The sequence below is a fragment of the Anomaloglossus baeobatrachus genome, chromosome 3 (assembly GCF_048569485.1).
Source record: "Anomaloglossus baeobatrachus isolate aAnoBae1 chromosome 3, aAnoBae1.hap1, whole genome shotgun sequence".
Classification (NCBI taxonomy): Eukaryota; Metazoa; Chordata; class Amphibia; order Anura; family Aromobatidae; genus Anomaloglossus; species Anomaloglossus baeobatrachus.
In genome coordinates this window covers 177869671-177896540 of record NC_134355.1, presented here as the reverse complement: position 1 = coordinate 177896540, position 26870 = coordinate 177869671, and the positions used below count along the sequence as shown (strand labels likewise).

The window sequence follows — 26870 nt, the reverse complement described above, 5'->3', positions numbered from 1 at the left end:
ATTTATGCAAAGTTTCACTTTTTTAGCTGTGTGCTGCTGTTTCTATACAATGTTTTATCAGCAGGAGATTATCACTGTTGGACTAGCTGTCTCATGCGTCCTGGTCCAACCATGCACCCAGCATTGAGTAATAGAGATGAGCGAACCAGATGTTCGGTGTTTGGTTTTCGGGCCAAACATTGACTTTAAAAAAAAACCTAGATGTAATAAAGTGGATAGGTGACATTCCTGCTGAAAGAAGGAGATATGGGTGCTCAAGTGAGGGACATAAAAAAACCCAGAGTTCAGAAACGGAGTTTGGAAGCTTTACGTATGCTGACCACTGGCACGAGCATCGCTATGCTCAGGTATACTTGATGCTTGGCCTGGTGCGAGCCACTTGCAGTGTTTGAATGGCTCGCACTGGGGGTAACAACAGTGTAATTGGATGTAGTGTGCAATCCTCTCCAAAAAATTGGAAAAAGTCCGCCTAGCTTCCCCTGGAAGTATTCCGCTTATACCTGTCTGTATGTGGGCGGAGTCTCAAACTGCCAATCAGTGAATTCCATTGGGGCTCGTGTCAAGTCCAAACCAGTGGAGGTACGGTTCAGCTGCAGATGCCGAACCGAACTTCCATGGGATCGCTCATTTCTATTGGTTAGCAGCTTACTGTCAATATACAATATACACAGAAAGCTGCTAATCTGGGGTGTGGGCGGGGTTAGCGTTTTGCGATCTGCTACTTGCTGCATCTAAAAACTTTGATTGTATCGCAATTGCTGCACCAAGTAAACTAAAGGCTGCTTTACATGGTACGACCGATTGTGCGATTTCACAATCGATCGTACCCGCTCCCGTCCTTTTTGCGTCACGGGCAAATCGCTGCCCGTGGCGCACAAAGTCGGTAACCCCCGTCACACATACTTACCTCTCGTGCGACCACGCTGTGGGCGGCGAACGTTCACTTCCTGGAGTGGGAGTGACGTTCGGCGTCACAGCGACGTCACACGGCCGCCGGCCAATAGAAGCGGAGGGGTGGAGATGAGCAGGATGTAAACATCCCGCCCACCTCCTTCCTTCCACATAGAGCCGGCGGCGGCCGCGGGAGGCAGGTGAGCTGCTCATCGTTCCCGTGGTGTCACACGGAGCGCCGTGTGCTACCACGGAAACGATGAACAACTAAATTAAACGATATTATGGAACCTAGCGAGCAGTACACGACTCACGATTTGTGAGCGATACTGCGTCGCTAGGAGGTGTCACACAGGCCGGCATCGCCAGCGATGCCGGATGTGCGTCACAAAAACCGTGACTCCGACGATCTATCGCACGATAGATTGTCTGGTGTAAAGCAGCCTTAAGTGATACCGCACTAGATTCAGGGTCTCTTTTCTACACTATACTACTCTCAGAGATATCAAAAACCTGAAGGCAAATTCCCTTTAAGAGAGTGCTAAAATCTTAGGCCAGCAAATTTATTGGTCTATGTTGTAAAATAACCCAGAGAAAAAACAGGGTATACAATATAAAGCAATATTATACAATTGTTTTCATATTGAAATGTCCTATTAAAAAGCTCCGGTCATCTTACTGCTGTGCAGTTCTCATTAATGTACCACTATAGTGAAATATTTTATTTCTTCCTTTGGTAGCAATGATATTTGTAGGTATAATGAATTAAGTAACATACTCTCTGGTCATCTTCTTTTGCCTTTTTCAGTAGTGCTCCGGTCTGTTCTGGTACTACGAGACCGCATTTGTAACCACACGGTGTCAAAAGTGACCTCTGCCCACAACCGGAGCATGTCACAAATGTGGTCAGAAGACTGGAGCCAACAGGTGCACCTCTGAAGATGGTGAATGTACTGCACTCATTACACAAACACAAAAAAAAAATCACTGGAGTCGTCCTTTATATGTGCAAGTTGTACATTTTCCATAAATTATAGTTCATTGCTTTTAGTAGAGAAAAAAACCCCAGGTGCTTATTGTGGAGACGGGTTGGAATGAGCCGCCTCTATCTATAGGCTTTAAGTAAACAGATTAACAATTCAGGTGATGTTGGAAAGTTTGGGTGAATCTCTGCAGCAATGATTTTTTACAAGGATTTCATCGTCCTTGTTAGGGTATTCCCCTGAGCCAGCATCAACATGCGCTATCACTTGAACAGCAAAAATGGCTACCTTTTTAAAAGGCGGTCTCTGTGGCCAACAATTTAATGACTAAACCATAAGATAGGTCATCAGTATCCGATCAGAGCAGCGTCAGACTGGGGTGACAAGGACGCACCAGTAACATGGAATCTGTCCCACTGTTCAGCTATATGCAAAAATAACCTGATCCTAGTGCAGAAATTTGCTTATGTTTCTATATAGTATAAAACTGAGTAGTTTTATTAATTAGATGATGCTTTTCTATGTAAATATTGAGTCAAGTGTTTTAGCATTGCTCAGTTAAAAGAAAAAAGTTTTGGTGCCATGTTAGCCAGTTGAAAAATGATTGATTGTTCTCAATTTCTCTCACTGAGAACAATCAATCAGCATTGCTCATGAACACTCATTCAGAGGGGTCCACCGGGAGATTAACCTGTTCACCCTGTGGGCCAGTCTAAAGGTACCTTCACACATAGCGAGATCGCTGCTGAGTCACAGATTCTGTGAAGCAACAACGACCTCGCCAGTGATCTCGCTACGTTTGACACATAGCATTGACGCCTTACCAACAACCTCACTGACGACTCAGAGCTCAGACACGTACCATTGAGATCGTTATACAGGTCGCAACGGTCACTGTATCATTGCTGTGTCGTTGGGAAGATCTGACTGTGTGACATCTCACCAGCGACTACGTAGCAACTTACCAGCGATCCTTATCAGGTCGTATCATTGTCGGGATCGCTGGAAAGTTGTCAAATGTGACGGGGGCTTAAGCCTGGATCAGAGAGGTCTGACACTGGGCAACCCACTGATAGGCAATTATTTGCTCTGGGGCGTTGGTTGTATATATTTTGAACTGTACTTCACTGCGCAGCTCCATTCAATGTTTAAAAGCTGCTGATGAGCACTGCAGAATCGGTCCTGTTCTATTGAATTAGACCTGTGCAGCAATGCATAACAACAAGTGTTTCACAATCAATGGATCTGTACACTGCAACTGTCAGGGTCGCCTCTCTTTGACAGGCTCAGTCCCAGAGTCTCTTATTACCATCGATGACTCGACACATTAAATGTGTCTTCTTTCCTTTTGGCATTCGCGGGGTTAATGCCAGTTTTCTTGCTAGCAGCAAGCTCATTACCTCGGTTCAGGTGTTTCCGCTTATGACCACTCCCAACCTGAATAAATTCCTCCAACAGAGGGGGTCAGTTACTTAGAATTAATTCTAAAGCTTGGTCTGGAGCATGAAGGAGGTGTTTTCTGCTGTTGCTGTCTGTGATTGTTTAGTGTGGAAATTACCTCATTGTTTAGTTACTTTTTCCCTACCTTGTTTACTTCCTGTGCAACTTTTTGTGGTCCCCCTAGTGTTTGGGGTGTTAAACTGCTCTCATCGCTGGGCCAGTGATGATCAGGTCAGGGGGATGTCACGAGTGGCCCTTGCCCAGTTTCGTGGCCCCGAGGTGTATAATAAAAGTGAAGAGAATGGTGGATGGGTAATGATGAGGATGAAAGGAATTGGCTCGTGACACCACTTGCGGTATGCGGCCAGGGATTAGCCGCTGCAGTTGCAGTCCTCTGGGGCGGATGGTGTCACAGCTAGGGTAGTTCAACTACCCGCAGGCGAAGCTAGGCCCCAGGGAGGATGATGGTGGTAGTAGTGGCCATTGGAGCGAATGAAGGATGGACATGGCAGTTGCAGTTCCAGGTCTTTATTCACTGTCCTTTGGTTGCCCTGGGATACCAATCTCTGCCGTGATGGGCTCCAGCCGATCCCGGATAAGTTAGAGGTAGCTGCAAGTCTTATAACCTTCAGGCAAGGTTTACACAAGCATCTAAAAAGTCTGTATGATTTTCATTCAGAAAAGTGGAACAATTTTTTTTTCACATGTCATCAGCTGTTATTAATAATTTAAAGAACCATTTACAGTTTTCTGTGTTACAGAACTGCAATGCATCGGTAAAAATCGGATGTTATACTATGGCATACCTTTTTTTACTCTCATCCATAGAGTCTGATCACATCTCTTGTGTAAAATCATGCATTCTGTAATTTTTTACATACACAGATTCATTTGCTGAAAAATCGGTTATCTGCACTGCCCCATTAAATAACATTGGTCGGAGTGCTGTCCGTTTTTTTTTGACTGATAGCACTCGGACCGAAAATACGGTTGTGGGAATGAACCCATACTTAGAGATAAGAAACTGCTTTGAAATGCTTACTAAACCTTTCAACAAATCCGGAATCTAGACAAGATTTGCAGAATATACCTACACCAAATGGGTTATTCTCATTGATCAAGTCTTTCATAGTAGTAGGGTTGGAAGTCATTGGTCTGTAGGATGGAATTTCTTTACTGTAACAGCAATAAGACTGTGGAACGTTCTGACACTGAAGGTTGGGATCAGGTATTTTTTTCAAAGATCATTAATCATAATGCATCCAGACTGCCTCCTTTACAATATTAGAAGTTATGTGTGTTAGATTACGGGAGAGGCATAGTTGCCTCCAGGGGTTGTGTTGCCTTCTGGATCATAGCTACTTGATAACTAGATGGGCAGATGTCCAAATGAACAAGTTATACTATTATGTTACATTGCAATATTTCTGTATATTTTTCATGTGTTAATCCTGCACCACTTGGTGATCCCACTGAAGTGATATGCCCAGATAATCAAACACTTATCATTTTGTATGTGTAGGAAGGGAAGGAAAGACTATTAATGTGGAGCAGGTGTTGAATGTGGCCATTTAGTGTTTCCAGCTGTTGGCACGTTCTTGGTTTTCCATAGGTAGTAGAGACACCAAGAACTTGCTGTACAGTTAAAAATAAATTAACTTTCATTAATAAAATTCAAATAGAAACACTCTTCAAGAAAATGGAGCAAGATGTTTGGATAAAACACAAAAGGAAGAACAAGCCTTTACCAAGCTCTGCAGGTTATTAGTAGGATGCAGCCTCAGGCCAGTTGGTTCACATCCAAACCGTTCATTATTACTATGAGGACACTTGGACAACTTAACATTAAACTTGGTTTAAAGACTCAGTACCTCTGGAAACAACGTATGCTGGCGGTTTTTTTTGCTTACAGAAATGGTTCTTAAATTAAATATCTTCAACCATTATGGACAATACTACTTAACTGAAAAGGAGACTTTTTACATATAGCTTTTTCATAACAAGGGTTTACAGAATCAAAACTAATGAATTAAACCAGTAAATCTTCTGACATTTAAATGAATATTCTCATCTTAGATATTTTTAATGTCCATAAATATCTCATTGTAGAAGGCCCTACATCGGTGACTATATGAACTGGGGCCCTCTGACTGCCCCCTTCTATAGATCCTAGCACTGTCAGTAGAAATGTAGCCATGCATGTTATATTCAGCTTTCTCCGGTAGTATCATAGACCTGTGTTTGTCAGCTCCACTCCCCAAGAACCCCCAACCGGTCATGATTTGACGACATTCTATGGAGAGAGCCTGTGGAAATTTGTGACGACTTGGTAATAATTTCATTACTTGTGCAATACAACGGAAATTCTGAAATCATGACCTGTTGTGGAGCCATGAGGACTCGACTGGAGAAACACGACCATTGACAATGAAGGAAACAGTGATTGAGCATCTGTTTCACAGGGCTCTGCAGAGGCATGTTACTGGGATCTTGAGATCTTTGGGAGTCCCAGTAGTTGGGTCCTCAGGAATCAATATGTAAGTTATCTCCTATGCCAGTCATGGCGAACCTTTTACAGGCCGAGTGCCCAAACTGTAGCCCTAAACCCAATTTTTTTTCCGAAGGGCCAACCAATCCTATTATGTAAATAATTAATTGTAACCTTACCTTTGCCATCTTCTCTTCAGCAGGGGCATCACGCTCATGCTTACCACACATTGAAGCTGAGCCCCTGCCCTTTCCAGACACAGCAGTTGGATTGATCTTTCTGGAAAAAATTGCAGCATATTAGACAGAGATTTTAGCCTGGAATGCAATCAGATGTCACCCTGTAATCCACATCTACATTTCAAAGTCTGAACATCTTGAAATCCCATAAAGACGTACGAGTTGCTCCCCTCCCCATCATTGTGTAGTTCTGTCCCCTTCCTCGGCCACTTCCTGGTAAACATGTCCCTCATCCTGATATATATTTCCTACATTCTGGTATATTTGTCCACATCATGGCCCCATCCTGGTAAGTGTTACCCATTCTGGCTTGTTCCCCCATGCTGGTAAATGTACCCCTTCCTGACATATTGCCCATCCTTGTAAATGTTCCCCCATCATGGCATGAACCCCATTCCTGGTAAATGTCCTCCATCCTGGTAAATGTTCCCCCATCCCGGCATGTACCCCATTCCTGGTAAATGTCCTCCATCCTGGTAAATGTTACCAATCCTTGTTAATTTACCCCCATCCAGGTAAATCTACCCCTTCCTGGTAAATGTACCCTATCGTGGCATGTTTCCTCCATCCTGGCATGCATATTTCCTCCATCCTGACAGGCATGTTTCCTCCATCCTGGCATGCATGTTTCCTCCATCCTAGCACGCATGTTTCCTCCATCCTGGCATGCATGTTTCCTCCATCCTGGCATGCATGTTTCCTCCATCCTGACAGGCATGTTTCCTCCATCCTGGCATGCATGTTTCATCCATCCTGGCATGCATGTTTCCTCCATCCTAGCACGCATGTTTCCTCCATCCTGGCATGCATGTTTCCTCCATTCTAGCACGCATGTTTCCTCCATCCTGGCATGCATGTTTCCTCCATCCTAGCACGCATGTTTCCTCCATCCTGGCATGCATGTTCCCTCCATCCTGGCATGCATGTTTCCTCCCATCCTGGCATGCATGTTTCCTCCCATCCTGGCATGCATGTTTCCTCCATCCTCACATGCATGTTTCCTCCATACTGGCATGCATTGTTCCCCATCCTGGCTTGCATGTCCCCCCCCATGCTGGCAAGCATGTTTCCCCCCCCATCCTGGCATGCATGTCCCCACCCCATGCTGGCATGTGCGTTCCCCCTCCCTCACCCCATGCTGGCATGTGCGTTCCCCCTCCCCATGCTGGCATGTGCGTTCCCCCACCCCATGCTGGCATGTGCGTTACCCCTCCCCCACCCCATGCTGGCATGTGCGTTCCCCCACCCCATGCTGGCATGTGCGTTCCCCCACCCCATGCTGGCATGTGCGTTCCCCCTCCCCCACCCCCACCCCATGCTGGCATGTGCGTTCCCCCTCCCCCACCCCAAGCTGGCATGTGCATTCCCCCACCGCCACCCCACACTGCCAAGTGCGTTCCCCCCCCACCCCACGCTGCCATGTGCGTTCACCCCCACGCTGCCATGTGCGTTCCCCCACCCCATGCTGGCGCTGCCCCCCCATCCCCACCTTGGCACAGCCGCACACGTGTTATAAAAAAATGAAAAAAAAAAGCGCAACACACAACTTACCTGCACACGCTCCCCCGCTGCGCGCTGCTGGGTCCTCAGTTCCCACGCGGCCAGCAGACGGCGCCGGCGCCGCTCCTCCGTCTCCTAGGCAACACACCTGCAGCCTGGGAGAGGAGGAGTGTCAGAGCGGAGGAGAAATGTCTCCTCAGCTCCAACACAGATTTGATCTGCCGGATCCACTGCACTAGCAGATCAAAACAGCAGAATCGGGCGACAGCACGCGTGCCAACAGAATGGGCTCAGCGTGCCCCTGGTGGCACGCGTGCCATAGGTTCGCCATCACTGTCCTATGCCAAACAAAGGTGAAAACTTGTAGATTTGACAACTTCTAAATAGTCTTCATTAAGATATTTCTACCATTTTGCTGTTGCAGATTGTTTGTAAGGCCCTGTTTTCATTATATTCAGGCCACATATTCGGGACTTAAGGCTGCTTTACACCAGGCAATCTATCGCACGATAGATCGTCGGGGTCACGGTTTTTGTGACGCACATCCGGCATCGCTGGCGATGCCGGCCTGTGTGACACCTCCTAGCGACGCAGTATCGTTCACAAATCGTGAGTCGGGTACTGCTCGTTAGGTTCCATAATATCGTTTACTTTAGTTGACCATCGTTTCCGTGGTAGCACACGTCGCTCCGTGTGACACCACGGGAACGATGAGCAGCTCACCTGCCTCCCGCGGCCGCCGCCGTCTCTATGTGGAAGGAAGGAGGTGGGCGGGATGTTTACGTCCCGCTCATCTCCGCCCCTCCGCTTCTATTGGCCGGCGCCCGTGTGACGTCGCTGTGACGCCGAACGTCCCTCCCACTCCAGGAAGTGGACGTTCGCCGCCCACAGCGAGGTCGCACGAGAGGTAAGTATGTGTGACGGGGGGTTACTAACTTTGTGCGACACGGGCAGCGATTTGCCCGTGACGCAAAAAGGACGGGGGCGGGTACGATCGATTGTGAAATCGCACAATCGGTCGTACCGTGTAAAGCAGGCTTAAGTTTGAGGTTTCATCAGAACCCCCAAAAAACATGCTCCCGACGAAGCTTTTCACTGTAATGAGTCAAAGATTCACTTCGTGCTCTACCTGGACTGAATAATAAACAATAATAATAATAATTTATTCATTTATATAGCGCTATTAATTCCATAGCGCTTTACATACATTGGGAACACTGTCCCCATTGGGGCTCACAATCTAAATTCCCTATCTGTATGTCTTTGGAGTGTGGGAGGAAACCCACGCAAACACGGGGAGAACATACAAACTCCTTGCAGATGGTGTCCTTGGTGGGAATTGAACCCAGGATCTCAGCGCTGCAAGACTGCAGTGCTAACCACTGAGCCACCGTTCCATCTATCCATCCACATGTGGCTTACTACTAGTGATGGGCAAACCCCCCGATGTTCGTGTTTGGGAGACTCGCCCGAGCTTTTTGCAAAGTTTGAGTTCGGGTTCTGAGATAGTGCTAACTTGCATCCGAACCCCGAACTTGGACTTTACAGGTATGGGATGCGGTGGTGGGGTGTCTTTAAAATAAAGAATATAGTTATAATTGTCATTATACTTACCGCTCCTGCGACACATACTGCAGGCCGCTCAGCCACGGTCTCCCGGCCGCTTCTGCTTCCGGGTCTGATCATTAACTTCCGGGGGTATTCACTGCACTGATCGTCACTCAGCAGCCTTCAGCTGTTTTCAGCCATGTTTGTCCATTCTCTGTGCCTGGTCTGTGATTGCCTGACATCACAGTACTGTAAAAATAAATAAATCATAAAAAAAAATGACGTAGCGCTCCGCAGTATTTTTGATTCTTAGCACAGATAAAGCGGACAGCTATGGGCTGCCACCCGCATCTGCCTGGCTTTACCTTGGTTGGCAATCAAAATACAGGAAAGCCCGTTAATTTTTATTTTTTAAGTATTTAAAAAAATAATTTAAAAAAAATGCGTGGGCTTCCGCCGTATTTATTTTGATCCTCAGTCAGGTAAAACCAGGCAGCGGTGGGGTGGGATTCTCCACAGCCCGCAGCCGACCCTGGAAATGGCGCCATTTCCAGGCACTTTACCCAGCTCGTCCAGCGGCCCTGATGGCGGTGGCACGCTGGATAATAAAAGGGTTAATACCAGCTTTGTATTTTCAGCTGGTACTAAGCCCGAAATTCATGGTGTCACTCCAAATTAGACATGGCCACTATGAATTTCTAGTAGACAGTAAAAAAAAACCACAACACATAGACATTTGTTTTTATATTAGAAATAAACCATGAAAAAGATTTAGATACACCATCTTTATTATAAAAAAACTCCTTAATAATACATAGTCAACAGGGAGAGTGTCTATACAGAGCGAGAAGCAGGGAGAGCTATGTCAGCACTGCTTCATCGCTCTGTACAGAGCGAGAAGCAGGCTGATTGTGAGGTATGATTCCACTTGCGTATGACTCCGGTGAGTCTCACATCGGTATCACCCAGCACAGCGCACACTCTCCTGACAGGAGCGCCTCAGCTGCATGGAAATACATGCAGCCGAACTGCTCCTGTCAGGAAAGTGTGTGCCATGCCGGGTGATACCGATGTGAAACTCGCACAGTGACAGTCAAAGTTCAATCGAGTCCATTGCTCATGGACTCTGGTGAACCCTGACGTCACCGCGAACACGGACGAAAACAGCCAAAGACTGGCAAGTGACGAGCAGTGCAGTGAATACCCCCGAAGTTAATGATCGGATCCAGAAGCAGAAGCTGCCGGGAGACAGAGTCTGCAGGATGCGTCGCAGGAGCGGTAAGTATAATCATGATGTTTTTAATAATGTGCTATTTTTTACAGCTCCTGTACCCAAACTGGACCTGAACTGTAACAAGAGCTTACCAGAAACCTCATGTTCGGGATCGTGTGCACGAACACTATGTGTTCAGTACAGACCCTGAACTTTACAGTTCGGGTTCGCCCATCACTACTTACTACGCCTTTGTGTCTGCCTAATAAGACTGATACTCCTGGAATCCTGTTTTTCGAGGGCTCAAATTGAACAGGCAATACAGAAAATGTACAGATAAAATGAGCAATGGTTAAGGAGGAATTAACTATGGGATAAAAGCAGTGCAGGCATAGTGAAGACACAAATGCACCATATTCACACAGAGCTTATATCCAGCCTGTATTACTGTGAGAGACACTCTCACAGATGAAAAATCGGAAACTTATATTAGGCTGCAAACTGAATATATGGGGCTCTAAAAATATATGAAAAACTGAAGATTGCTGGCTAAAACATATTGGGTTTTTTTTAGACTGAAGGTAAGCATTCACATATGGAAAAATCTTTGTTTCCATAACAAAAGTGTCCATATCCTTTAAAATCTCTGTTTTTGTCATGTGATGATATATGGTGCACAGCTCATTACAGCACAAAGCTCTGTGCTTCCAACGAGCCATGTAGCCATGTGGCCATCTCATCAAGAGGACATTTTTATCTGGAAGATAACAGTGAAGATTACTATTGTATGACCTTCAAACGGAGATTTTAAAAACCATGAATAATTTATACAGAAAGTATATTTAAAAATTGTGTAAAGGCCCAGTCACACTAAACAACTTACCAGCGATCCTAACAACGATACAACCTGATAGGGGTCGCTGGTAAGTTGCTAGGAGGTCGCTGGGGAGATGTCACACTAAGCGACGCTCCAGCGATCCCACCAGCAACCTGACCTGGCAGGGATCGCTGGAGCGTCGCTACACGTGGAAGCATGCTGCACTTGGTAACTAAGGTAAATATCGGGTAAACAACCTGATATTTACCTTGGTTACCAGCGCACACCGCTTAGCACTGGCTCCCTGCACACCTAGCCACAGTACACATCGGGTTAATTACCCAATGTGTACTCTGCTACGTGTGCAGGGAGCCGGCTTCTGCGGACGCTGGTAACCACAGTAAACATCGGGTAACCAAGAAGCCCTTCCCTTGCTTACCCGATATTTACCTTCGTTACCAGCGTCTGCCGCTCTCACACTGCCAGTGCCGGCTCCCTGTTCCCTGCACTCCTAGCCACAGTACACATCGGGTTAATTACACGATGTGTACTCCAGCTACGTGAGCAGAGAGCAGGGAGCCGGCACTGACAGCGTGAGAGCGGCGGACGCTGGTAACGAAGGTAAATATTGGGTAACCAAGGAAAGGGCTTCTTGGTTACCCGATGTTTACATTGGTTACCAGCATCCACAGAAGCCGGCTCCTGCTGCCTGCACATTTAGTTGTTGCTCTGTCGCTGTCACACACAGCGATCTGTGCTTCACAGCGGGAGAGCTACAACTAAAAAATGGTCCAGGACATTCAGCAACAACCAACAACCTCACAGCAGGGGCCAGGTTGTTGCTGGATGTCACACACAGCAACATCACTAGCAAGTTGTGCCTCAGCAGCGATGTTGCTAGCGATGTTGCTTAGTGTGACGGTACCTTAACTTTTCATTATACAATGAATACAATTAGTTTACTGACCATGTAATACCCATTCTATCTCAATACTGTGATATTGGTATAAGGGCCACCAAGACTTCATTTTTGCATTAAGATCTGTATCAAACAGCTCCATTTCCAGTGTGGCTCCATATTCCCTTGCAGTTCTCCGGAGCCAAACTTTGATCACCATTTAGAAGAACTGCAGAGTGTCTGCATCATGGAATAGTAATACAGATGTTAAAATGCTTCCACATTCCTTCGTGACTCTCCCATCTGAAGGTTGAGGTAATGTCCTTTAAGAATGATGGCAGTTTAGTGGAAGGCTAAACATGTCCCATTTCCATGAAAGATATATTGTTTCAGAACTGAATACACTTCCTTGTAGAATTGAGCACGGGAGGTAATGTATTTAAAATGCATTTAGATATCTTTATAAATGTTAGTCGCAGATTAATTACATTCTGTCACCTCCTGGGGGAACCAGTAGTCACTTAAGCATGAGCACAAGTCATTCTCCAGAGAGGACACACCTAAACACATGTTCTTATGATTGCTACTATGTCTAGGAGGATTCATAGATTATTTTCCTTGGCGCTAACATCCAGCTAGACAGTCCTTGATCAACCCAATTCCTGACATCTAAAGCTTGCTAGATAATGAAATGTTTTTCTATGAAATGGTGGATGATTTTGGAACCTCAGCATGGCTCGTCTTCTGACTGTATTTCTGAGAGTTTATGTAAAAAATCTTCATGAAACCAAACGTGACTACGAGAAAATATAAACGTATTCATTTTCTTGGAAGGATTTCATGGGAGTTTGGTTTCTTAGCTTCGAGATTTACTACTGCTCTTTAGTAGTGATGTATTTCAGCTGAAAGGACAGTTGTTAAAACAGGGTAATTGGCCCACGGAAAGTCCAAAATATTTGGGGGTATTTTATGTATTGTTGCTTTCATCCTCCAGAATAATATCTGTGATCTGAGAGATGGCTAAATTATGATTCATTAATATACTGGTTATAGGATTTCCAACCACAAAATATAGTTTAATATACAATGAAGCCTCCTTGGCCCCCAATGCACTTAAAGGCTAATTTGCATGTTGCATGGACAAGATGGTAGATACACCCATAATCTACTTTTGAAGAAATGTGACGTCTTAGTCATTTTTGGAAAAAATGAAATATACTTATTGCATGTTTCTTATTCTGAATTGTGGTCAAATATCAACATCCTCAAATATCAAAATCCCTTTTGGACTGCATTTATTTAATTTTCTTTTTCTGCTAACCTTTCTTTTTTCTGGCATGGTATTGAATTAGTATGTAGTGATATTGGTTTTTGAAGTTGAAAGTCTGTAAAACATTTTGCCCGTTTTCAGACTTGGCACTTTGAGAATACTAGAAATTGTGTGAGGGTTTGGGAAACTACAAAGAATTACAGAAGTAATTGTCATGTCTGCTCCGGAGTCCACTTCTACGACTTCTTCTCCAATCACCAGGAAACGCTGTGTTCCCACCGTGGATGGTGCTGGTGATGGGAGAGGAGTCAGTGACAGTGGCTCTGCTGGGTGTAGGCTCCGCTCATCCACTAGGCTGGGTTTCCTGGGACCTGCAGTACCACTGGCTGACTGTAGGTGGCGTGTCTTGCAGCTGAAGTTAACAATCATTCAGCTACAGCCAATGAGAAGACACCAGAGCCTTCTTATTCCCCCTCCTGTCATCTGACCACTGCCAGAGATAGTCTGTATTCCTGGTTCCTGTGCTGTTGTATTTTGATTCCTGTGCGCTGACCTTGCTTGTGTTCTGACTACCCTTCTGCCTGTCGTTTTTGTACCTTCCTGACAGTCCCAGATTTGACCTCTGCTTTGTCTCCTCACTACGCCTTTGCCTGCTGATTCTGTTACTGTTTTCCGGGTTTTTGACCCTGCCATACTACCACTGACTACAGCCTACCACAGGTGGTGATCTTTGGGGCTCTGTGTAATTCCAAATCCCTGTGTAGGGGTTAAAGGATTGCAGAGTTCTCAGGGTCCTCCTTGGTGAGCGGCTTTCCTCTAGCCTCCCTTTACAGCCAGTCTGAGTCTGTGGCTCCAGGCAGGCATTACAGTAATAATACCTTAAAGGAAACCTGCAATCAGATTTTTATACCCTAAACTAATGCGAGCTATGTAAAGGCACCATGTTACTCATTACAAGCATACCTTTATGTTAAATAGCTAGGTTTGTGTTTTAGAGAAAATTGTTTTTCATTTTTATGCAAATGACCCTCAAGTGGAGTGGGCAGTTACTGCACTCATGGCTCTGCTGCCTCTTTTCCCTTTTCCCCACCCACCGCCTGTCTCCTGCCAGTGATTGACATGTAATTTTTTTAGTGAACTGCCTCTCCTGCCTGATACCTAATGCAAGTGTGCCATTCACGAGGGTGGTGCATGCACAGTAAGTTCCTTATGTAGAATACTGTCAGATCATGCCAGACATTGACTGTCCTCTTCTCTAGGATGCCAGATGCGTAAAAAAGCAGCAAGAGTAAAGGAGATGGTTAATGTCTGGTATAATCTGCAAACTATGGAAATCATGTTAGACCTTTGCAGTCTTTATCAGAACTTTATTGCGCATTCACCGACCTGATAGCGCACCTTGTCTGATTTGGCAAGATTTTTTTTTGCAAATTTTGGTGGAAAACAAGTACTTGGTCAATAGCAAAAGTTAATCTCAATATTTTGTTATACAGTTAGGTCCAGAAATATTTGGACAGTGACACAAGTTTTGTTATTTTAGCTGTTTACAAAAACATGTTCAGAAATACAATTATATATATAATATGGGCTGAAAGTGCACACTCCCAGCTGCAATATGAGAGTTTTCACATCCAAATCGGAGAAAGGGTTTAGGAATCATAGCTCTGTAATGCATAGCCTCCTCTTTTTCAAGGGACCAAAAGTAATTGGACAAGGGACTCTAAGGGCTGCAATTAACTCTGAAGGCGTCTCCCTCGTTAACCTGTAATCAATGAAGTAGTTAAAAGGTCTGGGGTTGATTACAGGTGTGTGGTTTTGCATTTGGAAGCTGTTGCTGTGACCAGACAACATGCGTTCTAAGGAACTCTCAATTGAGGTGAAGCAGAACATCCTGAGGCTGAAGAAAAAGAAAAAATCCATCAGAGAGATAGCAGACATGCTTGGAGTAGCAAAATCAACAGTCGGGTACATTCTGAGAAAAAAGGAATTGACTGGTGAGCTTGGGAACTCAAAAAGGCCTGGGCGTCCACGGATGACAACAGTGGTGGATAATCGCCGCATACTTTCTTTGGTGAAGAAGAACCCGTTCACAACATCAACTGAAGTCCAGAACACTCTCAGTGAAGTAGGTGTATCTGTCTCTAAGTCAACAGTAAAGAGAAGACTCCATGAAAGTAAATACAAAGGGTTCCCATCTAGATGCAAACCATTCATCAATTCCAAAAATAGACAGGCCAGAGTTAAATTTGCTGAAAAACACCTCATGAAGCCAGCTCAGTTCTGGAAAAGTATTCTATGGACAGATGAGACAAAGATCAACCTGTACCAGAATAATGGGAAGAAAAAAGTTTGGAGAAGAAAGGGAACGGCACATGATCCAAGGCACACCACATCCTCTGTAAAACATGGTGGAGGCAACGTGATGGCATGGGCATGCATGGCTTTCAATGGCACTGGGTCACTTGTGTTTATTGATGACATAACAGCAGACAAGAGTAGCCGGATGAATTCTGCAGTGTACCGGGATATACTTTCAGCCCAGATTCAGCCAAATACCGCAAAGTTGATCGGACGGCGCTTCATAGTACAGATGGACAATGACCCCAAGCATACAGCCAAAGCTACCCAGGAGTTCATGAGTGCAAAAAAGTGGAACATTCTGCAATGGCCAACTCAACCACCAGATCTTAACCCAATTGAGCATGCATTTCACTTGCTCAAATCCAGACTTAAGACGGAAAGACCCACAAACAAGCAAGACCTGAAGGCTGCGGCTGTAAAGGCCTGGCAAAGCATTAAGAAGGAGGAAACCCAGCGTTTGGTGATGTCCATGGGTTCCAGACTTAAGGCAGTGATTGCCTCCAAAGGATTCGCAACAAAATATTGAAAATAAAAATATTTTGTTTGGGTTTGGTTTATTTGTCCAATTACTTTTGACCTCCTAAAATGTGGAGTGTTTGTAAAGAAATGTGTACAATTCCTACAATTTCTATCAGATATTTTTGTTCAAACCTTCAAATTAAATGTTACAATCTGCACTTGAATTCTGTTGTAGAGATTTCATTTCAAATCCAATGTGGTGGCATGCAGAGCCCAACTCGCGAAAATTGTGTCACTGTCCAAATATTTCTGGACCTAACTGTATATCCTTTGTTGGCAATGACAGAGGTCAAACGTTTTCTGTAAGTCTTCATAAGGTTGGCACACACTGTTGGTGCTATGTTGGCCCATTACTCCATGCAGATCTCCTCTAGAGCAGTGATGTTTTGGGCCTGTCACTGGGCAACACAGACTTTCAACTCCCTCCAAAGGTTTTTATATGGGGTTGAGATCTGGAGACTGACTAGGCCACTCCAGGACCTTCATATGATTCTTACGAAGCCACTCCTTAATTGCCCTGGCGGTGTGCTTGGGATAATTATCATGCTGAAACAGCTATATATGTTTCAATTTCAATGCCCTTGCTGATTGAAGGAGGTTTGCACTCAAAATCTCACCATACATGGCCTCATTCATTCTATCATGTACATGGATCAGTCGTCCTGGTCCCTTGGCAGAGAAAACCCCCATCCATGAAGTTGGCACCACCATGCTTCACAGTAGGTATGGTGTTCTTTGGATGCAACTCAGCATTCTGTCTCCTCTAAACACGACGAGTTGAATTGCTACCAAACAGTTCTGCTTTGGTTTCATCAGACCATATGACATTCTCCCAATATTCTTCTGGATAATCCAAATGCTTTTTAGCAAACTTCAGGTGGGCCCTGACATGTACTGGGTTAAGCAGGGGAAAACATCTGGCACTGCTGGATCTGAGTCCCTGGTGGCGTAGTGTGTTACTAATGGTAGCCTTTGTGGTCCCAGCTCTATGGAGGCCTCTGCCTAGGTCTCCCTGTGTGGTTCTGGGATTTTTGTTCACCTTTCTTGTGATCGTTTTGACCCCACGGGGTGAGATCTTGCGTAGAGCCCCAGATCGAGGGAGATTATCAGTGGTCTTGTATGTCTTCCATTTTCTTACTATTGATCCCACACTTGATTTCATCACATCAAGCTGCTTGCCTATTGCAGATTCAGTCTTCCCAGCCTGGTGCAGGGCTACAATTTTGTTTCTGATGTCCTTCGATAGCTCTTTGGTCTTCACCATAATGGACTTTAAAGTGTGACTGTTTGAGGTTATGGGCAGGTGTCTTTTATACTGATAACAAGTTCAAACAGGTGCCATTACTGCAGGAGATGAGTGGAGGACAATGGATCCTCTTAAAGAAGAAGTTACAATTCTGTGAGAGCCAGAAATATTACATGTTTTTAGATGACTAAATAGTTATTTTCTACCATAATTTGCAAAAAAAATCTTGCCAAATCAGTCAAGGTGATTTTCTGGATTTGTTTTCTCATTTTGTCTCTCATAGTTGTGGTCTACCTATAATGTCAATTACAGGCCTCTCATCTTTTTAAGTGGGAGAACTTGCACAATTGGTGGCTGACTGTATACTTTATTTCCCCCACTGTACATCATATAGGAGACAAAGAGACTGATATATATATATATATATATATATATATATATATATATATATATATATATATATATGCATGACATTACATTTGAGACACTGAGACTGTTCTATAAACATCACATAGGAGACACTGGCTGCTGTGCATACTGTACATCATATAGGAGACACTGGGGCTGGAGCATATACATCACAGGATATGCTGCGGCATATACAATACAGGAGTTGCTGGGGCATATAGATTACAGGAGATGCTGGGATATATACATTATATAGGAGAAGCTGTGGCTGGGGCATATACATTACAGGATACACTGCGGCATATACATCACAGGAGACGCTAAGGGCTGTGGCATACACATCAAAGGAGACTCTGAGGCCCCAGCACTTTGGTTCCTGGGAATCTGCTTGGGGGCAGCAAGTTCCCCACCCCTGCCTTAGGTTATAAAAGCCCCTGATTAGTTACCACTTTTGCCTTCCCTACTATCTGGCCTTGGTTGACACATTTCTAATGAAAGATAATCTTAAACTGATGAAAGCAAATATTTTCTTTGAATATAAATATTATATTTGCTGGTGGCTAATGGATTTAATTGGACCGTTAGTGTGCCTTATGTTCCAATATGCTTTATAAAGCTTGTATTTATTTGGATGCTCAGTATCTGTTCCATTCTGTCTATCTGCAATGGCGCCAGGCACTTGGTTGTTTTCATTATTTCAGACTTACAACTTTCTTGCTATTCCCTCATCACAAACACCCTAAGAAGCTATTTTAGCAGGGGTATCATATTTAACAACTAACTTTACTTTTTGTGTCTTATATGACTGAATTGCTCTGGTATATTCTGTCCCTCTCTGAACTTAAGTAGTATTAAATAAGGATAAACATTTCTGTAACTAGGTATAAAGTCCAGACATCTTGTTTGGTGCTTCAGGCTTCATCGTTGAAGAAAATAGCAGACCTCTCTATATTACTTTCTACAGACTGAAGACTTGCAGCCGCAATAAACGTACTCATATTGCTAATAGATTTCTGGAAGCTTGTTTGAGGTTTTAAATAGCAGTTGGCAAAGGCAATCAATAGTTTATTGTAACCAAAAGTATACATGCCATTCCAGATTCTACCATTACAGATTAAAGCGGAAAATGAAATCTGTCAAAACCAATTGTTGATATTTATTGCCACAACATATGACCGCAATGCCACAAGTATTCAGCCTATTTTCCATAGCAGTAGTTAGAGGTGTGTTTAGGCTTTCCGGCAGCAGGGGCAAGAATTCAGTTTGGCTCCCCTCCAAGTGGTTTGTGTAGTGAGCATGTGACTAATCATTCATAAGCAATTTGCACACTAAAGCTGGGTTTACACACTGCAACATCTCAAACGACATCGCTGTAACGTCACCGGTTTTGTGACGCAATAGCGATGTTGTTTGCGATGTTGCAGTGTGTGAAACCTATCAGCGACCCGGCCCCTGCTGTGAAGTTGTAATCGCTACAAATCGTTCAGGACCATTCCTAGGTCCTTTGTTTCCCGCTGTGCAGCAAGCATCGCTGGAAAGTTTCAGTGTGTGAAGACTTTGCAGAGACTTTGTTAGCAACTTCCCTTTCAAAAGGCTGCTTATCAACGTCCCCAACAACCAGCTAGGTCGCTCTGCAGGTCCGGATCGCTGTTGAGTTGTTGGCCAGGTTTGCCTGTTTGACAGCTCACCAGCGACTTAGCAGAGACTTAGGGAGGTCGCTGTTACGTCACAAAACCGGTGACGTTACAGCGATGTCCTTTGCGATGTTGCAGTGTGTAAACCCAGCTTTACAGTCGCGTGCGACGAGCTGCTCTTCCTAATTCTCTCAATGGTCACTAAAAAACTGAGAGAAGTAGGAAGAAAAGGCAGTTGTCACATGAAAATAAGTATGAAAATCGCATATGAGTGAAGTGGCCAACCTGACAGTGAATATATTACACGCTGTTAGGATTACCATGCTACAGTGCTTAAAGGAGTGTTCTGACATAAACTCCAAAAAAGAATGTAAGCTAATCTGTGCTGTATTGTTATATAAAACATCCCTACATTTTTTTTGTTTTCTAACTTTTGTTCCTCTTGAATTATCACTTTATTCTCTGCAGCTCTTTGTTTACATGCAGCTCAACCAAACATGGCATGCCTGACTGCCAAACTTCAGTCAGAGCTGGCACTGCCCGGCCTCAGTGTCCAGCCCCGCCCTCTGCACACTCATTGGCTGTCAGTATTCTGCCCCAGCACTGACCTCTCATCGCTCCAACAAAGATGGGCAAATCGCTAGGTTATATGTGCGGTGGATGTGAGGAGATTGTGCTGCACAGATGAGATATCACTTCTCTGTATTTCCAATCATTGGTAGCACAGAGAAGTGATCCTCACATCCACCGCACATATAATGTAGTAATGTGCACATCCCTGTCCCCATAATATAGTAATGTCCCCTTTCCCTGTCCCCATACTATAGTAATGTTCCTTTTCCCTGTCCCCATACTATAGTAATGTCCCCTTTCCTTGTGCCCATCCTGTAGTAATGTCCCCTTGGGCTCCTCTTCTTGTAGCAATGCTCTCTCCTGTAGAATTGACTCCTAGTCAGCCAGTCTTCACACACACAAAAAAATAACCCAAACACAAATCCTCCTCACCTGTCCTCGTTCCCTCGATGCCCTATGTCTTCTGCCTCTTGCGGCTGCAACCCCCTCCTTGCTGTTCTCTGCTGGTGCAGGGCCTGTGCAGTCAGCACTGAATATGAGATGAAGATTCTCGGGCGCTCTGCAGAGCCGAGCTCTGTATACAGCTACTGCAATGATCCGCTGCTGGCCTCTGATTGGCCGGCGGCTGATCATAGCTGTATATAGAGGCTCTGTAGAGTGCCCGGGAATCTGTCATCTGATATACAGTCAGTGCTGACTGCACGGCCCCAGCACATGCAGCGTACAGGCAGCGAGACTCCTGCACTATGGAATGTGGGAGGGTATGGGGGAGAGGGGCGAGGACTCCTGCACCATGTACCCACCCAGCAGGGCGGCTACATGATGTCGGCTGTGATGCCCGTCGACAAGGCAGCATAAGCGCATGTCAAGTCGTCGTGACATCACAGTAAGCTGCAAAATCATGGCAGGAGCGGTCACATGACCACTCTGAGCCAGAGGAGAGGGGCTGACAGAAGGTTAGGTAGGTAGTTACTATCTACTCACCTGCTCCAATGTAGCCCAATAGTGTAATAAAGGGAAATTAGCAAAATAAGCCGGATAACCCCTTTAATTTTATAATTAAAGGATTTGTGCAGGTTTGACATGAAAGTCTGCAATCACTTTTGGTAACTGCAGGCTTCTGAATTCTCACAGCACGTGCACTCCACACTTTTAGGATTTTCTTGTGCCAGTGGGAAGAGTGGACAGTCATTTGAGCACAAGTATGCTATTTGTATACTTCTGGCATTATTCCGACTAGACGTACCCGGCCTCACTCAATTCATTTTCATTGAGGGAGGCCTTGCATGTCTAGTCGGCATGTGACTGTATGTATGTAAATTGCAGAGGTTTGGTTTTGTGATGATCTCCTACTCTTACCACCGGCACCAGAGAATCCTGACAGCGTGCAGTGAGCGCACTGTGACAGTTCAGAAATCTACAGTCATATACAGTGACTACAGACTCATCACAAACATGAACTACCCATTTAATGCTCATAACATAAATAAAAATATGGTAACCCTTAACTTGTCAGATGGCACAGCACTTTATTAAAATAGACATGTATCACATCATTTTACAAGTTAGGGATTGTTACATGTGTACATAATCGGAACTAATAACAGCACAAAAATACATAATCAGAACCATCAGCAATACAGAAATTCATCATCAGAACTACCACAAATACATAAATGCATTCATATAACCCCCATCAGTACAGAAACATGGTATCAAACCATCATCAGTACAGAAATATATCACCAGGACCACCAAGGTATATCAATTGTAATGTCACGTCAGACCCATATACATTTGTGTCACATGAATTTGTAACTTCCATTATGTCCTTAATAATAATAATAATAATAATAATAATAATAATAATAATAATAAGATACTGAGAGTTGTTGCTATCAGTCATCCTCAGACTGTGGACCATACAGGATCCACATTATTCAGTACTGCAAATAAATATTTATAGAAAAACTACAATTTTGACCACCAATCAAAGAAAGAGACCATAATAACAAGAGAACAACCAGGTAGTTGCTCAGTGGTAACTTAGTGCCTATAAAACTACCCAGGAGAAAATCCAAATGATTTCAAATCAAAATAAATCTTTATTACAAAAAATACACAAATACACAGCATTTTAGAATTTAGAAATAAGTATATGGCACATGAAAAAATTGATAGTCATACAATATGCACAGCTAAATTCTAAACCATCTCATTGGTGAGAGGGTGAGGGTGTCTCATTGGTAAGGTTTTATTAGTATGTAGCAATGTGGTACAATCATCTATTGGCATTTGGCAGTTTAGCTACTTTTGTATCAGGTTTTTCCTGACATACCTATTATTTTTTTCATCTGCCATCTTATTGATTTTTACATTGTTTCACATTGCTATCATATTATGCCTATGTCATCTTACTATGTAGGTTTCACCATTCATTTTTTTGGCACAAGTAATATCTGATATGTCCATTATTCCCACTGTTGGGTGATTGTAAATATTTTTTACACACTGTCAACATCCATATAATTACCTATGATGGTTTAGAATTTACGCTGGCAGCTGTGCGTATTGTATGACTATCAATTTTTTTCATGTGCCATATACTTATTTCTACATTCTAAAATGCTGTGTATTTGTGTATTTTTTGTAATTAAAATTTATTTTGATTTGAAATCATTTGGATTTTCTCCTGGGTAGTTTTATAGGCATTAAATATTTATATCCAGGCACCTTATTTAATGATTGATTTAAGTCATTCTCTATCTTTTCTTTATGTTGTCCTGATGCTATAATGACTTTTCACATCCACAGCTCACTTATGCAGACTTCCATCTTCTCCAGTCTTCTGCAGCACATCCCGACACAGTGCCCTTAAAAACAGCAGTGTGATTATACTGCTCCCTAATAAAAATATCTGCCCTACTCTGTGCCCCTGAACAAATAATTGTTCCTCTTTGTGTTCCCTGCATAAATATGACATACACACTGTCCCTTTTATGGTACACCCCCTCCACACTACCCTTTCATTTCCATATTGCCAGTCTCTATACTGTGTACCATCATCCCATTTCCCCTCCACAACATACTTGCTGTGACCTTACACTGTCCCCTCATGCTGCCCCCTCTCCATACCACCCCATCATACTACCCAGTCTCTATTCGGTGCCCCCATAAATTTTTCTCATCCCATATTGTCTCCTTACTACCGCCACACTCATTCCCCCTTGCTCCCCATACTGTGGTCACATCCATCTCCCCTCACTATTCATAATGTGTCCACACCGATCCCTTCCTCACTGCTCATACTGTTTGCACCTATCCCTCTCACTCCCCATACTATGTCTGAACCCACCCCCCTCACTCCTCCCACTGTGTCCCCACAGATACCACCCTCACTGCTCATACTGTATCCACACTCATCCCCCTCACTCACCATACTGTGTCCACACCCATAGCCCCCCACTCCTCATACTGTTTGCACCCATCCCCCCTCAATTGCAAAAATAAAGCTTTTAAATATGGACACTTGGAAATGAGAATTATTTTATGATCATAAAATACAAAAAATAATCCGTCCACACCCATCCACCTTAACTCCTAATATTGTGTCTGCACCATCTCCCCCTCACTCCTCATACTGCGTCTGCATCCATCCCTCCTCACTCCCAATATTGTGTCTGCACCCATTACCCTTGCTCCCCATACTGTGTCAGCAGTGAGATATCTCTGATTAGATATATTGCAAAGTTTCTTTTTTAACATGCAATATTGATTTATGAAAAGACATTAAAATCTTGGTTACAACAGTAAAACTATTTTTTCACACACTTCAGCTCCCTTTTCTTTCTAAATATGCATTTACACACAGTGGGCATGTTGCAGCTTTAAATCTAGTAGCCCTTTCCCACTACAGCCTGTTTGCTGTTTCCCTGCACCAGGGGCAGATACTGACAGATATATATTTTTATACATATATAATATGTGTGTGTGTGTATATATATACTGTATATCTCAAATAATGTCCCCTTCTGTTATGTACAGCACCGTCCCTTACATTTTTGATTTTCTTGTTATTTTTGTTGATGGACTATTCTTCTGCTCAGATACCGCTCTATCAGCAGTCATTTTATATCTAACAAGAGTAGAGTGGATTATCTAACAGAGGGGGAGCAGTGAATAACAAAAATAACAATAATTACGCTATATTAGAGACGGTGCTATACAGTCATGGCCAAACGTTTTGAGAATGCTACAAATATTAATTTTTACGAAGTCTACTGCTCAAGTGTTTCTAATGGCAATTTGCATATACTCCAGAATGTCATAAAGAGTGATCAGCTTAACAGGAATTACTTGCAAAGTAAATATTGGCTAAGAAAATGAACTTCAACCCCCAAAACACATTTCAACATCATTGCATTCCAGCCTTAAAAGGAGCAGCTAACATTGTTTTAGTGATTGTTCCATTAACACAGGTGTGGGTGTTGATGAGGACAGGGCTGGCAAACAATCAGTCATGATTAAGTAAGAATGACACCACTGGACACTTTAAAAGGAGGCTGGTGCTTGGTATCATTGTTTCTCTTCAGTTAACCATGGTTATCTCTAAAGAAACACGAGCAGCCATCATTGCTCTGCACAAAAATGGCCTAACAGGGAAGAGTATCGCAGCTACAAAGATTGCACCTCAGTCAACAATCTATCGCATCATCAAGAACTTCAAGGAGAGAGATTCCATTGTTGCCAAAAAGGCTCCAGGGCGCCCAAGAAGGACCAGAAAACGCCAGGACCGTATCTTAAAACTGTTTCAGCTGCAGGATCGGACTACCAGCAGTGCCGAGCTAGCTTAGCAATGGCAGCAGGCTGGTGTGAGTGCTTCTGCACGCACTGTGAGGCAGAGACTGCTGGAGCAAGGCCTGGTTTCAAGGACGGCAGCAAAGAAGCCACTTCTCTGCAGAAAAAACATCAGGGACTGATATTCTGCAAAAGGTACAGGGAGTGGACTGCTGAGGACTGGGGTAAAGTCATTTTCTTAGATGAATCCCCTTTTTGATTGTTTGGGACATCTGGAAAACAGCTTATTAGGAGAAGAAGAGGTGAGCGCTACCACCAGTCTTGTCTCATGCCAACTGTTAAGCATCCTGAAACGATTTATGTGTGGGGTTGCTTCTCAGCCAAGCGAATCGGCTCACTCACAGTCTTGCCTAAAAACACAGCCATGAATAAAGAATGGTACCAGAATGTCCTCCAAGAGCAACTTCTCCCAACTGTCCAAGAGCAGTTTGGCGCCCAACAATGCCTTTTCCAGCATGATGGAGCACCTTGCCATAAAGCAAAGGTGTTCACTAAATGGCTCATGGAACAAAACATAGAGATTTTGGGTCTATGGCCTGGAAACTCCCCAGATCTTAATGCCATTGAGAACTTGTGGGCAATCATCAAGAGACGGATGGACAAACAAAAACCAACAAATTCTGGCAAAATGCAAGCATTGCTTATGCAAGAATGGACAGCTATCAGTCAGGATTTGGTCCAGAAGTTGATTGAGAGCATGCCAGGGAGAATTGCAGAGGTCCTGAAGAAGAAGGGTCAACACTGCAAATATTGACTTTCTGCATTAACTCATTCTGTCAATATAACCTTTTGGTACTCATAATATGATTGCAATTATATTTCTGTATGTGATGTTAACATCAGACAAACACAATTAAAAACCAGAGGGCAACAGATTATGTGAAAATATAATTTTGGTGTCATTCTCAAAACTTTTGGCCATGACTGTACATAACAAGTGAGAACAATATATAACACTGGGGAACGCAATTTTTTAGGAGTTAGGTCAGACAACTGTTCTTAATTAATTTTTGGATGCTGAATCCAGAAATGATCTCAGTTTTTCTCTATCACGTCAAGTTTTTGAACTATAGGATTTTTGTCTTCTCAAAAATATGTAAACTACTGTACCTAAAAAGTGTTTGTTTTTTTTAAATAGTACAAATATGAACAAAAAATGAAATATATAAGAAATAGGCACTGTCTCAGTTGTGACTACTCTTACAAGTTGCCACGTAGCTCTATATGAGTCGAATTGTACTCAGATAACAAGTCTTATTACAGAAATCAGTGCAATTGTGCTTCTATGGCAGGTAAGTTGAGGAGGAAAAAATTGATGTGATATAAAAAAACTGACTACATTTTTGCAATCAGCATGCCAATTTTAGTATAAATCAGCTCAAAAACCTAACTCAACAGAAATTTTTTTTCAAATTGTTCTCCAGTGTAATAAGTGACAACACCATGCATAACTAAGGATGATGCTAATAATGGACAGTGTTATACATAATAAAAGAGGAAACTATGTAATTAAGAACGGCGCTTTACATAGTGAGTTCACTAAATATTAATGGACAGGGCTATACTTAATAACGCTACATTCCTATATCCATGTGAAGTGTCAGTGTGCTGCCTGATTTTTTTCTTGTAAAGCACACATACCCATGGAGTATGTCCCATTCCTCATAATTGGATCAGAACAGAATATGCTCCAAGTCTCACAGGATCTCATTCTCGGCTCCGTGATTTTCACGGATATGTAAATGGATCTATGAAACACTATGAGATTCATGTGCCATCTGATAAAAAAGTTTGCAGCACACGGAGGTATCACACAATTGTGAGAATATGGCCTAAGGGATTTAACAAATAACAGCATTTCTCCAAGACTTATGTGCCGCCCCCATGCCAGGCTGCTGCTGCTCAGATCCGTATCCGCGGTGGCTCGAGGGGTTTCCTGACCCGTGGGTCGCGTGGCCAGTCAAATGAAAAGGGGGGAGGACTAT

The 26870-nt window shown here is 43.6% G+C and overlaps 1 protein-coding gene across 1 annotated transcript in view; it reads left to right on the top strand.

Annotated features, from left to right (window-relative positions):
• Window positions 1-26870, top strand: part of FNDC1 (fibronectin type III domain containing 1) — a 391652-nt gene that overhangs the window by 956 nt on the left and 363826 nt on the right. The gene's annotated exons all lie outside the window — the stretch shown is intronic.